The sequence below is a fragment of the Mustela lutreola genome, chromosome 3 (assembly GCF_030435805.1).
Source record: "Mustela lutreola isolate mMusLut2 chromosome 3, mMusLut2.pri, whole genome shotgun sequence".
NCBI lineage: Eukaryota > Metazoa > Chordata > Mammalia > Carnivora > Mustelidae > Mustela > Mustela lutreola.
The window spans coordinates 2016215-2030954 of record NC_081292.1 but is presented as its reverse complement, the minus strand read 5'-3'; positions in this window follow the sequence as shown (position 1 = coordinate 2030954).

The window sequence follows — 14740 nt, the reverse complement described above, 5'->3', positions numbered from 1 at the left end:
TTCTGACCGGACTGTGAACACTTAGGCCAGGGGAGCGGGTGGGCAGCACAGGCAGACCTGCACCAAAGGGCTGCCACTCCTCACAGCGAAGGGCCTCAGGCCCCGTGATGATCTCGGAGCCCCCCCCCCCCCCGCCAACCTCCAGGAACCTCAGAACCGCCAAACCAGGGATGGGCCCGGAGGAGTGGGGCAGCTGACCACGTTAAACGCCTTTGGTCGTGGTGGGCTGAGATGGCTCACACTCCCACCTTGAACACAAACACACACACACACATTCACGCTCACACTCGTGCTGTTTTCACAACGAAGGAAGCTGGCTATTGACTTATATCTGGGCACAAAGAGCAGCAGAGCCCCGGACGGCCCCAGCCCTACCCCCACAGGCCCTGGTCTGTCCATGGAGGAAGCAAGTTTGCTCGCCTAGGCCAGCCTCTACTTGGCAATGTGACTGTCTTGGCTTCTCCATCTGTCCATCAACCAGTCAGGAAGCTCTCAATACTGTGTCCGCCCCCGGGGTCGGGCAGGCACACTGAGCCCCATTCTGACGGACTTGGACCTGGGGGAGCCTGAGGGCAGGTGGCAGCCTGGAGGCAGGCAGTTAAAACACGCATCTTCCCAGGTGCAGTCTGTTCCTGGGCGGCACATAGTAGGTGCTCAGCAAACAGCAGCCGCCTAGGGAGCCTGATATGTGTCCAGAACCTCTCTGATGGGCACTGGGGCCACCGGCACCTGCCGAACCCCACGTCCTTCTGCTCACGCAGAGCAGGCGGTGCAGGCTGTAGTGGTTGGCTGAGTCCTACTTGGGTCCCCCGACCCCTGCCCCCCGTCCCAGCCCCCCGACCCCCCGGCCCCTACTCCCCTGACTCCTGGCCCCCGGAACCCCGGCCCCCCCGGCCCCAGCACCCCGGCCTCCTGGCCCCCACTTCCCCAACTCCCAGCTCCCCGAAACCCAGTTCTCAGCCCCAGACCCCCAGCCCCCGCTTCCCCAACTCCCAGCTGCCCGACCACCAGGCCCCCAACCCCGGCCCCCCTGCAGGACAGCCCAGGGCCGTGCTGGGAGAGGACCTGGCAGAGGCTTTGTAAATGTTAGCAGGCTCCTGAATGGCTTCTGAACCAGCTCATTTTTCTGAGCCCAGAAGCTCCCGGGGCCTGGTCGGGGAGTTGTCAGAGGTTATAAATGGATCTCTCCCGGAATGAGTGGGGCCCTGGGAAAGAGGTTTTAAAATTGGAAGCATGGGGTTTTTATTTATTTATCTATTTATGCCCTGCCTTGTTCAAAAAGGATTTAAGGCAGCTTATGAAGATACATAAAGTAGAATGAAGGAGAATAAATGGGCAGGCTGAGGGGGAAGGGGCCAGCGCCATGGCGCGTGCTGTCCAGGGTCAAGAGGCTATGGCACCCATGGCAGGACCCTGGGCCACACTCGGTCCCTCTGGGCCTCAGCATCTTCAGCTTCAGCCAAGGGACCTCATGCCTCCAGAGAGGACCTCCTTCCCGGCTCCAAGAATCCTCATGTGTCACCGCTGGTGTCATACCGCACACGCATGCTTGTACACAGAGGCACACGCCACACACATGTGTGTGCACACAGAGGCACACACCGCATGCATCCTTGCACACGCAGACACACACTGCACACATGCATGAGCACAGACATGCTACACATACGTGTGCACACAGACACACGCTGCACACTTCCCACGCTTAAGGAGAGCAGGGAACCCCCCTCCACCTCCCACAGAGGCACCTGCTAGAGTCGTAAGCCTGGCACTGGAGCCCTGCACGCCTGGCTGCCAGCCCCAGCTCCCTCCCGCCAGGCGGCTGGCCTGGGCTCAGGGGCATGGCCGTGAGCTGTGTAGAAGGACATCATCCTGCCACACCCCCAGGGACCCCACAGGAAAGGGCACGTTGGACACATACGCAGTCAGTCTTTCCGGGTAGTGCTGGCATAGAGGACCCCAGACTGACCCTGGGCCTGTTCCCAGCACGGTCTGTGCCCAGCTTGCCGCCACTGTCCTGGTGACTTCCAGCAGCGGGTTGAGTGGGGGTCCCAAAAGAAATGCCCTTGCCCTGAACCCCAGAGAATATGGATAGGCTCTATTTGGAAGAAGAGTGTTTTTAGGTGTAATGAAGTTAAGGGTCTGGATACAAGATAATCTAGGTGGGCCGGGGTCCAACCCAGCCTCAAAGACACAGGCAAGAGGACAACGCAGACACGGGGCTCCTGGTGAGGACGAGGAGCAGCTGCAGGAAGGACCTCCCCATTCCCGGCGCCTGCAGAGGCAGCGTGGTCCTGCCCCACCCGGGGGGCAGAGTCTGGCCTCCAGATGGTGGGCGCGTGCGGGACGGAGCTTCGGTGATCTCCAGCTGCGGGCCTGACGCACGCCGGCCCGGCCGGCCTAGGGCCGTGACAGGCTCGCTCAGCAGGTCTGTCCTCTGCACACGGGACCCCTGCAGCAGCCACCCTGACCGCTTTCGTCCCCCGTACCCTGTTCCCCGACTTCCAGCCAGAGATGGGAGCAGCTCCTCCTGTCAGTCTGTCCGTCCGGAGAGCAGGAGCGCGACGGTCTCTGCGCTCCGGGGGCCGCTCTCTCGTCCTTCGGCTGGACAGTTAGATGCGCCCCAGATGCGGACCTTCGTGGGCTGCGCTCGCACCACACGCCTTCTGCCAGTTCGTAGCCGGTCTTCTGACCGCCTCCTGGTGGACACGGGGTCACGTAAGATGCGGGATTCGAATGACTCAGTGACCAAGTTAGTGAGGGCGGGGGGAGCGGATCTCACCCCACTACCCCAGAGGGCATGACTTTTCCACCCACATATCACGGCATGGGGCTGTCACTCGGACTCCGTGGGACCAGGTTCCTTCCCGTCACCCTAGGCCTGGCTCTGACCTTGCTCCACAGCCCCCGCCACCCTCGTGCTGGGGAGCCCGCAGCTCCCGCCTGGGGAAGCGCCACGAGGATTACCGGAGCGTCTTACACAAAGCAATTTCTAAGCCTTTTTAAATCCTTCCTGGAACACGGCAGAGTATAAATAAATAAATACTTCCAAAGCAATTTCCACCGCCCTCCCCGAGCTGGGACTCTTCCAAGTCCCCGGGCCGCGGCTCCTGAAGTCGCCTCCTCCCGCCGGGGGCTGAGCCGCGTCCCGCCCATCCCAGGGAGCCCCGGCCCCCCAAGCCCCGCGGCGGCCTCTCGGCCACCCGCCACTGGGAGCGATTGGGCTCTGCAGACGAGTAATCTCTTTACGGCCCGTTTCATTGTGAATCGTCAGCAGACAACTATTAATCTTCGATCATACTTTTATCAAGTGTTTCTTTTTTTCCCTCTCTCTCTCCCCGAGACTGGGGATATCAATCCAGCAGCTGTCACGGGTGGTTACCAACCGCCTCGTCCCCACTCACCCGGCGAAATAAAGCCACAGAGCGAGTGACGGTGAGAGCAGCCGGTGAAGGCTGATCCCGGCATCCGAGGGAGCGTCCCGCGAAGCGACACGGCGCTGTCACGTCCGGGCATGTACCTCTCCCGAGAACAAAGGACAGAAGACGCCATCTCTCCAGCGGCAGCCAGCGCCCGGGCCGCACATGTGGCCGTCCTGTCCGGGGTGGCTTCCGTGCTATGTTCAGACGGAGCCCAGCGGTGCCTCTCTGTGGCCGGGTGCTGGCGGGAACTGGACGCCTTTGTCCCTTCCTCCGATGCTGCCGTGGGGACTACATGAGATTCGAAAAGCCCCCTGCCCAGGGAACAAAGCAGCTGCACAGCCACGTGCTGTGGGCAGTGGTCCTGCGGGTCAAGATGGCCAGAGGGGTCGGGGAAGGCTGGGGGAGCACCGGGCCCTCCCCACTACGACAGGGCCGGGGCAGTATCACAGCGCTACGGGGAATGTGCGAGGCTCTCCCACGGCTGCCGTCACAGTCCCACCAAATGGGAGCTTAAAACAACAGAAACGTATCACCTCGCTTCCTGGAGCCAGAAGCCCGGGCTCAGGGGTCGGTGGGGCTGGTTCCCTCGGGTCTCCAGGGGACGATCTGTCCTGATCTCTCCTGTAGCCTCTCATAGGTGCTCCCGAAGACAGTCACATTCCCAGGTGTGGGGCTAGGATCTCAGCGAGTGTTTCTGGGTGACACAAGTCAGCCCGTGACTGGAGCCCCTGGGGCTCATGTCCTTGCACGGGGCACAGGCAGCCTCAGTGGCACCTTCTCCGTGGCCTGCTCCCTGACCACGTTCCTTGAGGGTCACCCCTGCAGACAGAAGGACAGACACATAAGGGACCAGACTGTAAGACGAATGCAAGGATCTGACCTGAAGTCAGAAAACAGGGCAGGAGCGCTCAGGGCCCCCTGAGTGTAAGAATGCTTTAATCCGGGGCTTGGGTCAGAGACCCAGGGGGAAGGGTTTAAAGTCACAGCAAGGGAGCCGCCAGCCGCCTCCCACCCAGGCCGGTCCTGCCCACCTGCCTGGAGCCCCGTGCCCTCGTGGGGAGCCCCGCATTGCTTCTCCTCTCTCGGGGCACCTTCTGCAAAGACAAGGGCCCGCTGGCTCAGGGCCACCTCCAAAGAACCCACGCAATCCTGGGAAAGGCGAGAGGACAAGGGCCTGGAGAAGGTGGGGGAGGAGGTGATGGACCCCCGCCTCCCACCTTTCCTGCAGACGCTGTGCACGGAGCCCCGCGGACAAGCCCGTCTTGCTCAACAAGGCGCTGCAGTCGGCCAGCCGCCATCCAGCCATCGGCCCCAGGGCCCCTTCACGGCCGCCTGAGCCATCCCGTGAGAGGGTGGGCGCGGGGGGCTGGAGGCCGGCGGGCATCCGTCCAGCATGCGGGCTGCGCACACCGCCAGGCGGGGCTGGGTCTGGTGCAGTCGCACACGCAGCGCAGGGAGGCAGTGGGGGCTCCCTGGGGCAGACCGTGCGGGGCACCGGCTCCGCTCTCCGCACCAGCTCAGGGAAACGCTGGGTGTGCTCTTTTCCAGCCACCAGCCATCTCCACCCCGCAGGGATCCTGGCCAGGGACGCAGAGGCTAAGCGCGCGCCGCCCAACCCTGGATGCGCTCCCGTCCGCCGCTAGCTGTTCCAACGGCATCAAACTTTAATTAACACCATTACGCGGCAGCCCCGCACGAATCAAACATTCATGGGGTCGGACCAGCTCACGAAAGCTCGTTCTCTTCTCCACCATCTGCGGGAAGGGCGGGAGAGCCGGTCAGACCCGCAGCGGCACAGGCCGCAGAGGAGCGGTGGAGACGGGAGGCTGAGGCCAGGCGGGCACCTGCGCGACAGGAGGCTGGGCTCCCCGGAGGCCGAGGGCTACCACCTGCCTCCCACCAGCCCCAGAGCAGCCCAGCCCCAGCCCTTCTGGAGCCCCGGGGAGCCCGGGGTCCTGGAAACGAGGCACATGGTGTCAGGGACACACTCCCACGCCCCTACCCATCCACACTGACGCACTCGCCCACGCTCACTTTCCAAGTACTCACACGCACCCCCCCACACACACTCACTCACACGTGTGCACGCTCGTTGGCTTTACACATTCCCACATTCACACTGAATCCTAACCAAGGCTCCTCTGCACTGCAGACTCACCAGGAAGCCCAGCCCGGGACACGGGGCCAGTTTCCAGTACAGAGACGGCCTCCCCGACCCCAAACCAACAGGGCAGGGGTTCTGAGCAGGGCTGCTCTGGCCATCCTGCGAGCCAGAGGGTCAGCGCCCCTCCAGCCTCCAGGAAGAGGACGAGTCCCGGTCCCCAGCCCACAGAGAAGACGTTCGGCAAGGGGCACTGGCCGGCACTCCAGGGAGAAGGGCCCCCGGTGTGGGAGCCTCCTCTGCTGCTACCCCTTCCTCTGCAGGAATTCCAGGAGTCCGATGGGGGGGGGCAGTCTGGGCTGGTCTCCTCTGTGCAGGGATGTCAGCAGGACCAGAGGGACCTCTGAGGAACCATGGAGGAGTAGCCTAGGCCCTTGGAAGGGGTCTGCCTCTCCTCAGGGTTCAGACTGTGGGGGCCGCAGGGTGGAGGCCGAGCAGGGGTCCCCGGGCTGTGCTGCGGGCCCGCCATCCCACTCACCAGGAGGCTGTGGTGGTGGGAAGCTTGGGGCAGCCCTGAGCTGGGCCGTGGGACCTCGGCGCCTGCTGAATCATGGGGTCTTGCCTCAAGGACCCGGCCCAGGACGGGCAGACACCCATCCAGCTCCTCAGCCGCGCCGTTCCTCTGTTTGGGGCTGAGCGGTCAGTGACCTTGCCCAGCGCTCCGACTGGCTGGCTGAGCACGGACTAACACGCACGGTGGTACGTGTCCGCACACATACCACCAGGTACAAGCTGTCCCCAGGCCGAGCTCGGAAATGCGGAGGCTGGAGGCTAGTCCACCCCTGTAAAGGAGGGAGTGGGTCGCCTGGTTCGAGGGACGCAGCTAGGATTCAAACCCACATCTGGAGTCACCACCTCCTCGCGGAAAAGGAGGGGTTCTCTCCAACAAGCGGCACCCTGGGGAGAAACCGCTTCCTCTGTTTTGTGGGCTTTGGGAGTGACGGGACCCACAACTCACATCCACCATCCGTCGGCCCACCGTCCCTGTCCCATCTGACCCCTTCGTCCGTCACGCATCATCGTCCAGCTCACCCGACCGCGCAGCGTCCCCCGCCGCCCACCCCTCCGTCCCCCACCGATCCGCCCGTCCGCCCATCTGTCCATCCGCTGTCCATCCGCCCACACCCACCCGCCCCCCTCTCCCCCCATGCAACCCTCACTCACTGACCCAACCCCTCACCCAACCCCCCGGCTGCCCAGCCCATGAGATCGGTAGGTCCAATACTGTTCTAGGTCTGGGGATGAAAAGGTTCGGGAGCCGCTCTGCCCACTGCGCATGATCTAATCAGGGGGGCGGTGGGAGGCTCTGGGCCCTGCGTGCCGAGCTCTCCGAGCCCGAGCCTTCCTGCGTGACGTCACCTCGGACAGCAGCTCTGCTCGGCGCCCCACAGCCGGACTGGACCCCTTCCTGTCCCGGATCGCGGGCTGCCCCTTCCTCTCCCTCTGCTCACGGGCCGGGTCTCTTGTCCACGATGCTCTTTCTCCCACCGGTCTTCCTCACTGAGCGTCGACCCATCGGTCAGTGCCCTGTGTCGTCCGCCTCCTCCTGGAGAGTGTCCCGGATGTCCTCGATGCCATCAGCTGCCCTTCCTCTGCCCCCTGCCAGTGCCCCGCGGCTCTCCCACGTGGGCCGTCCTAAGCTGGTTTGGAAATGCCCTCCCCTCCCCCACCACATGGAGCCGAGGGCTGGGGCATCCCTGCGATCCGTCAGCCACGGACGCAAGAGCCAGCCCGGGTGTGCAGGGGCAGCCCCAGACTCGGAGCTGGCACTGAGGCCCTGCCCTGCCCTCCGCGGGAGTGGCCAGGCAGCCCCCTCCCCAGCCCGCTCTCCTCTGTGAACTGTGCCTCGGTTTCTCCAGCTGTCATGAGGCACACCACCTGCCCCATCTTCCGGCTCGGCGGGAGAACGAGGCCGGCCAGGCTGTGGGCTCGCAGACCCTTGGGCTCCATCTCGCCTCCTGGGGACCACGTTCACCTTCCCCTGCTCCTTCCCGCGTCTAGCTCTGTGGATACTCGGTGGCTATGGGCCTGACTGTGGCCACGTGAGACCAAGGAGACACTGGGGCGGGGGGAGCCCGTTAACCCCAGGCTCCTCCTCCCCCGGGGGCCAGCTCCGGAATGCGCAGAAGGTTCAAGGACCCACAAAGGCAAGACCTGCCTCCACCTGCCCACACGGATGCCACGAATGGGTGCTGACGGGCCACATGCCGTGGTGCGCAGAGCTCTGGGACCTTGGTGGGCCGCTCTGCCTCTCAGCCCCCCCTTTACTGTCCTGTGAAAGGAGCAGAAAGCAGCCCTGGGTCTGGGGTCTCAGTGGACCAGCAGGAGTGGCACCCCTGCCCTCCTCCTCCCCGAAAGACAGACGGGAGGCAGAGGCGGCCAGACAGCAGACTCGGGTTCTCTCTTCACCTTCGGGGGGAGGACTAAGCTATGGGGTCTGGCTTCGGTGCCTAGACAGCTGGGCACCCCCGATTCCTCTGGCCCCCGAGAATTGGCTGCCCCGTGCCGGGCAGGGTCAGTGTAGCCCCCGGCAGCCACCAGTGAACCCGGCGTGGTCATTGCCGCCGTATGGAGACAAGACTCTGTGCAGACCGCGGCAGGCCCTCTGTGCCCCTGGGCCCTTCCTGCCGCACCTCTCCCTGCCTCTGGGCCAGGGGGACCCAGTGTGAGCCCAAGGGAGGAGCCGGCCCCGGGTTAGGGTTAGGCCTCCAGGGGGCAGCCGGGCCCTGTGCCCAAGTGTCCCATGTGAGCACCCCCGCCGGACCCCGGGGAGACGGGGGCTGCCCCGAGCCGCTGCCTCCCCCAGAGGCTGGGCACAGCTGGGAGGAGTCGGGGGGCTGGAGTGTTGTCCTTCCTTTCCAACGGTCCCTGTGCGTCTCCGCTCTCACATATTCATCACAACACAAATTATTTAGTGTTTAGGAGCGACTTCCCTGCTCTCCCGTTCTGCTGGATCAGACCCGCCAGGCTCCAGGGCTGCCAGGACCCACGTCCTCTCGGGGGCTGTGTGTCCACCAAACCTTAGTCTTGGGGGGCCCCTGGGAGCCTCAGACAAGGGGCCAGCCCTCCCCTCCGTGTCACAGAGTAAGACACGGTCAGGGTGCCTCTGCCCAGGGCCCCCGGGGGAAGCCGGGTCCCCCCGACCCTGGGACCACGCGTCGGGACCAGACCATGCAGAAGACAGGGCTCGCTCGGCACAGCGGAGACTGGGGAGGAGCCAAGCGAGAGAGCCCCTGTCGTTTCCACGCCGTCAGAGGCTCCCCAGTGCCCGGGAGACGCTCATTCCCGCCTCGCCCTCCCGGTGTCCCTCCACATGCTCTCCCTCGGGCCCTGCCCAGGACTCTGACCCCGCTGCCCCCCAGCGCACAGGGCCTGGCACACGTTTCCTGCCAGGGGCCGCACGGTACAGGCTTCGGGCTCTGCGGGCCAGAATTCATCGTACACTTTAATTCCGTGGTCACAGCCCCAGAGCCATCCTGGGGGACCAGCGAACAGGTAAGTGTCCCGTGTCCCAGCACGACTTTACCTACAAAGGAGGCAGAGACTGAGTTTGACCCCGGCCCTGGGGCATCCCCCAAGTCGCCGGGGTGACCCAGAAGCTTCCAAGGTGAGGTGCGTGGACAAGGGGCATGCACAAGATCCCGCCCGCTTCACCCCGTCCCCGACCCCACCCCCAACACCCCACACCCGAGGCAGGTGCCCTCCCCTCTGCCCAGTGCTGGAAGCTTCTCCGCACGAGGGTCTCCCTCCTGGACCATGTCGTTCTCCCTGAGGACCGGGGCTCAGTGCTCATCTTCTCGGCCGGTCGCCTGTCACGGAAGGAGGGCCGGCTTCCCGACCCTGGTCCTTCTCGAAGGGCCGCGGCATTTGGGGGGTCCCTGCCCATGCCTGAAACACCCAGTGAGTTCTCGTGAGTGTGGGAACAGCACCCACGGCCCAGTACAGGTGCTCGGGGCCCGGGGCCCGGCTGCTGTGTGGCCGGTGCCTACTGCCCCCTTCACTGTCGTGGGGTCAGGTTCTGGGGACAAACGGGGCCTTACAGGTGACCACACCCACACTAATTTTGCAGGGGGGAGAGCAGAGGTCTGAGGGCTCCCTGAGCTCAGAACACCTGGCCTGGCCTCCTCCACCTCTGCTGAACCGGGTATTCGCCCAGGACTCCCTCCCCGGCCCGGTAGCGCGTCCCAGGCGAGGCAAGGGGACCCCACCCCGTCTCCGTAACACTACACGCCTGGATACCCCGAGCGGGCTGCACACCACGTCCGCCCCCTCAACCCGTGGGCTGGGGTGAGGCAAGGCCCAGGGGTTACCCATCTGCACACCCCGCCGTGGGTTCATGAACCCTAGCTCCCGATGACCCTCCGTGGACACTCGGGAACCCCGGCTTGCTGAGCTCCCGCCGCCCTGAGAACCCCCTTCGTACCGACTTTGTGACGTCATCGCCACTTACGACCCCTTGTAGGACTTTGTGTTGAGCGTCCCCCACCGGACGCGGAGCTCTGGGGGGCAGGGACCCTGTCCGTCCTCAGCACACGGCCGGCGTGCATCATGCGGACGGTAAAGGCCACAAAGAGGACCAGGAGCCCACGGGACCGGCTGCCACAACACGGTGGTGACAGACCTTCGGCAAGATGCGCTTTCCGCGTGAGGCTCCAGTCTGCTCGGCTCATCTGTCAGCCTGACAAGACCCTGACTTACTCAGCCCGTGGCTGGACTGCGTCGGCCTGCGGGGGTGCAGAGGGTTGGCGGCAGCAGGGACCGTGGGGGCGCTGAGGCCTACGGAGCAGGCGTGTGATGTTCAGGCTCCCATGGGTTCGGGTCCGCTCCGCAGGTCTGTCGTTCGGGGTCTCGTGGCCACCAGCTCCGCTCTTCCCATGACCAATGACAGAAGCCCGAAAGCCAAGCCCAGGCATGCGAAGATGTGAAGTTGGCATCTTGTCTGCTAGCGTCCCACTGGCCAGAGCCATCAGATGGTCCGGCCGACACAACAGCTCAATCACCGCCTTTGCTGGGAGAGGCGCTGCTGGTGTGGATGAACGAGTCACGGGAACACGGGACCAGCGGAGACCCCGGGGTGACAGCAGGCCTGCCACCACGAATGCCATGGCCCGCGTGCAGCCACGTCAGTTGGCTCCAAGAACATTTCCTCCTCTGAACCAAGAGGCCCTTGAGGCTGGGAGTGGGCGGGGCCCTCCGCTGTCCGGGCAGGACCACCCTGCCGCCCCAGCAGGCATCCGTGCCACCCCCTCCCGATGCCCAGGCCCACCGCTGCCCCAGTCCCGACGAGCCCACGTCACGGCCACACCAGCCCAGACCCTACAGCGTGAGCACAGCCAGCAGGACGCAGCCCTGGCTGCTGACCCGCACGCTAGAGGGGGCCCTCACCCAGCCTGCCCCCCAGCTGCCGGCCCACAGGAGGCTCCTAACAAACACCTTCCGAAAAGTCGACAAATAAGGAACATGAGATCCACCAAAGGGATTTTACCCAAATGCGCACAGCAGGTCCGTCCCCCCTGCGGCCCCGGCATCCTGTGACCGCTCCTCCGCGCTCTCTCCTTCCACGTGTCTGAGAGCGGCGGTGGCTCTGCGGGGGGGTGGGGGTGGCCTGTGCTTGGACCTGCACGTGTGCGCACTGGGCGTGGGTGTGCACGTGCGTGTGTGTGCACACCTGTGTGTATGTGCTTGTGTGTCTGCATCTATGATGTATGTGTGTGTGCATGTGTGATGTGTGTGTGTGTGATGTGTGCGTGGGTGTGCGTGTGTGATAGGTGTGTGTCAGAACATGTGTCATGCACGTGTGTGTCACGCGTGTGTGCATACTATGCAGGTGTCGTAGAGCAGAGGGTATGTCTGCATCTACAAAGTCAGACGTCCCCCGCAGAGGAGGTTTAAGGGTGACGGTGCTGGGGCTCAGCTAGACACAGGCCCAGGATGAGGGCTCATGCTTCCTCTCAGCGCCCACCGAGACGCTGTACTCAGCTGCACTGGTTGCCACACTCCGGCTGCAGCGGGGAGAGGACTGAGTCACGTTGCCACCGCACCCCACAAGGGATGACTTCAGTGCTGGGACCCGGCACCACCCCCAGGGGTCCAGCTGAGAGAATCGTGTTGCTCACTGTGTCTGAGCCCCACCGCGAGGTGAGCCCCACTTCGGTGCAGCCTCGTCTTCGATTCCCGTCTGGCAGCCCCAGAACCTGTGTGGAGCCTGTGAGAGACACAGGGGAGGAAATCTGGTCCGTGCTCGCAGGGGGTACAGCCCACAGTTGTTCCTGAGGTGACTGAGGTCTGGGCGTGTGGCTGCAGAACGCACAGGGAGGGACAGAGAGAGGCCACCTCAGTGAGGGCAGTAATAGTCCTGGCGATGGTGCAGGGGATGAGGAGACGGGAGTGGCACAGCAGTGGTCACAAAACACCAGCAGGACGAGTTGGCAGTGGGGACGGAGCAGGGCTGGTGAACCTGGGGACTCTGGGCTTCTCCAGCTGCCGCTATGAGGGTGAGCCCCTCCCCCTTCTCTAACCTAGTGCTACGGAGCATTGTGAGTCCTCCTGAGTCGGTGGCGACGCGCTGACCGAGGTCCCTGTCATGACCAAGATAGCGGTGATGGCGGAGCCGAAATGCTCAGAGTGGGGAGGACTGGACCGGAAGGTGGTGGCGATGGTCATGGCGATGCTGGCTGTGTGGGTCCCAGGGCTGCGGTGAGATGATGATGGTAATGAGAGAATCGGGTTGACAACTATTACCTCATGAAGAGCAGGGGTGATGCGTACGGACGGTGTGGGAGCATGTGCCGGTGCCGGGGCGGTGCTGGTGGTGGTGACGGTGACGATGGTGGTGGTCATGGTGGTTGTGGAGGTGACGAGGTGCTGGTGGTGGTGGTGACGGTGGTGATGATGGTGGCGGTGGTGGCAGTGGTTGTCACACTGGTGATGCTGGTGATGACAAGAGTAAAGGAGAAAGCATTGAGCTCTCAGGACTGTGAACCTATTCTCTGCATGTCTCTCCAGGCTCTATTACCAATAGGGTATCGGTTGGTCAAATAAGTTAAAAAGCGAAGGTAAACCCTCTTGAGTCGGGGGTCCTCCACCTTCATCTCGTGCGTCTGGCACGCTCTAATGGAACCGAGAGATGGCACGGGTGAAAATAAAAGGACTTTCTTTTTCCCCCAAATCCGCTGCTGTTTTCGGGTGTTCTGCTGCTGTGTTTGTCATTAGCCGTGTGCTTGAAGGAGATGAAGGCTCACGATAGTGTGATTAGAAACAAATTTGATGGTGATGATGCATTTTTGGTAGATGTTTAGAAAACTCTGTTCCATCTAGACACTTCTGTCTCGCATGGGCGGCACTCGCACCCCCCACGAAGGACTTCTGTCCTACATGGCCTCAAAATTGCAACAATTGTGTGATGCATCTTATTTTGTTCCAAGAAGGAAACATTCTGCAAAGTTGACATTTGTGATAATATATTATGTCAGGTGAAATAGGCAAGAAGTTAATTAAAGTCAGAGAGTTAATTAATGAGATCCAGTGCACATTAACGATCATTACCTCATCTGAGAAGAGTAATTAAAGTGGCGTTGCTGGTGTTTCTCTACTCTCCTAGGTGGCGTGTTGACATATCACATAAGTCACTCCATGCTGGAGAGGTAATTCTCCCTCTGTGGCAGCTGGGACAGCCAAACCTGTCACCCTGGGCAACTCGGGTTTGAAAGGAGCATGGCCCTGGCGAGCCCAGAAGCGAGCCCAGAGGAGCAGCCGCAGACAGGGAGCCGTAGCCAGAGCCGGGCACCTTCACCCAGCCGCTGCCTCTCATGGAGCCTTCCCTCCCTCGTCTGTGCAATGCAGACTCATAGCATCCCCACTGCGCGCGGGGCTGACGTCCCACATGAAGATGAAGTCAGACGACACCTGGGCTGGACTGAACCCACAGAGTTAGGAGCTCCTGGAGTCGGGAACAAGGTCAGGTTCATTCCCGTGGTCCCAGGGCTCCCTGCAGGGTGCAGGAGCATCTGAGCGGGCCGGCCCCGCAGAAGGCTGGGGTCCTGGGACCAACCTCCAGAAGACAGAGCTTGAACTGAGCCTTGGAAGGACTTGGGACAGGAGGTAGCAGAGGGAGGGTGAGCAGTATTTGCAAAGGTGTCCATGCCTGCACCCTTGAGGGCACAGCCAGTTCGGCTGATGCGGGCGCACCGGATGTGAGGAGCACCACGGAGGGGGCACCTGGAGAGCTGAGGCCTCAGGGACGGTGGGGGGACTAGTGCCCGGCCATATCCTTGAGCTTTGAAGGACCCACTCTGTGGGTCCAGAGGAGCCATGGAAGTTTCTTGAACGGGAGAGTAACTGGGCAGCTACCTACTTATAACCAGCCTGGCGGAGTGGGGGGTGGGAGAGGGGGGTGCCTCAGAACCTCACTGCTGACCCTGCACTCTAGGAACTCAGGACAGTCCTCTCCAGGACACCTTGAGCAGAGGCTCTGCCCACCCCACCCCCTGTCTGGAGACTTCCTACATTTCTGAGCTGTCTTCTAGGCTCTCGGACTAAAATGGCAGAGATCCCAGTCCTTGGATGCTGACATCCAGTGGGGGACACAGGGCACGAGCCCCTCTGCCCCACCCTGCCACCTGCAGGCCCGCAGAGGTGTCCTAGCCAAGACTGCGGGAAGGACGACCGTGCTCACACCAGGCCTGGGGTGAACCTGCCCCCCTGCACTGCAGCAGGCACGCGCACACCCGCACTTCCTGGGCTGTGACCCAGCCCCCCTCCGCCCAGCCCGAGCTCCAAGCTGTAGGATTTCAGCCCTCGTTATGGCCCCAGAGAAATCCAGGCGTCCTGGGGATGTGGGATCCTCTGAGGAGAAGCCCCAGCGTCCAGAAGCCCTTGCCTCAAGCACCCCAAGGCCCACTTCGCGAGCTCCTGTCCTTCCTAAAAGTTTCCCATCCAGGACACTGCCTGGCCTCCCTCCTGGGATGCATTATTCTCTCGGGCTACGGGCAGAAAGCTGAGGTCCAGGGAGGGGCCAGCCTGCCCCCACCACTCCCCAGTCCTCCACGGCAGAGAGCAGGTCCCAACCTGGAAAGGAGCCTTGCTCCTTGCATCTGCCCCCAAGGCTGGGCCCGGGCAGCTCCGCCCAGAAAGAGAGGACGTTGTGATAAGCAAGCTA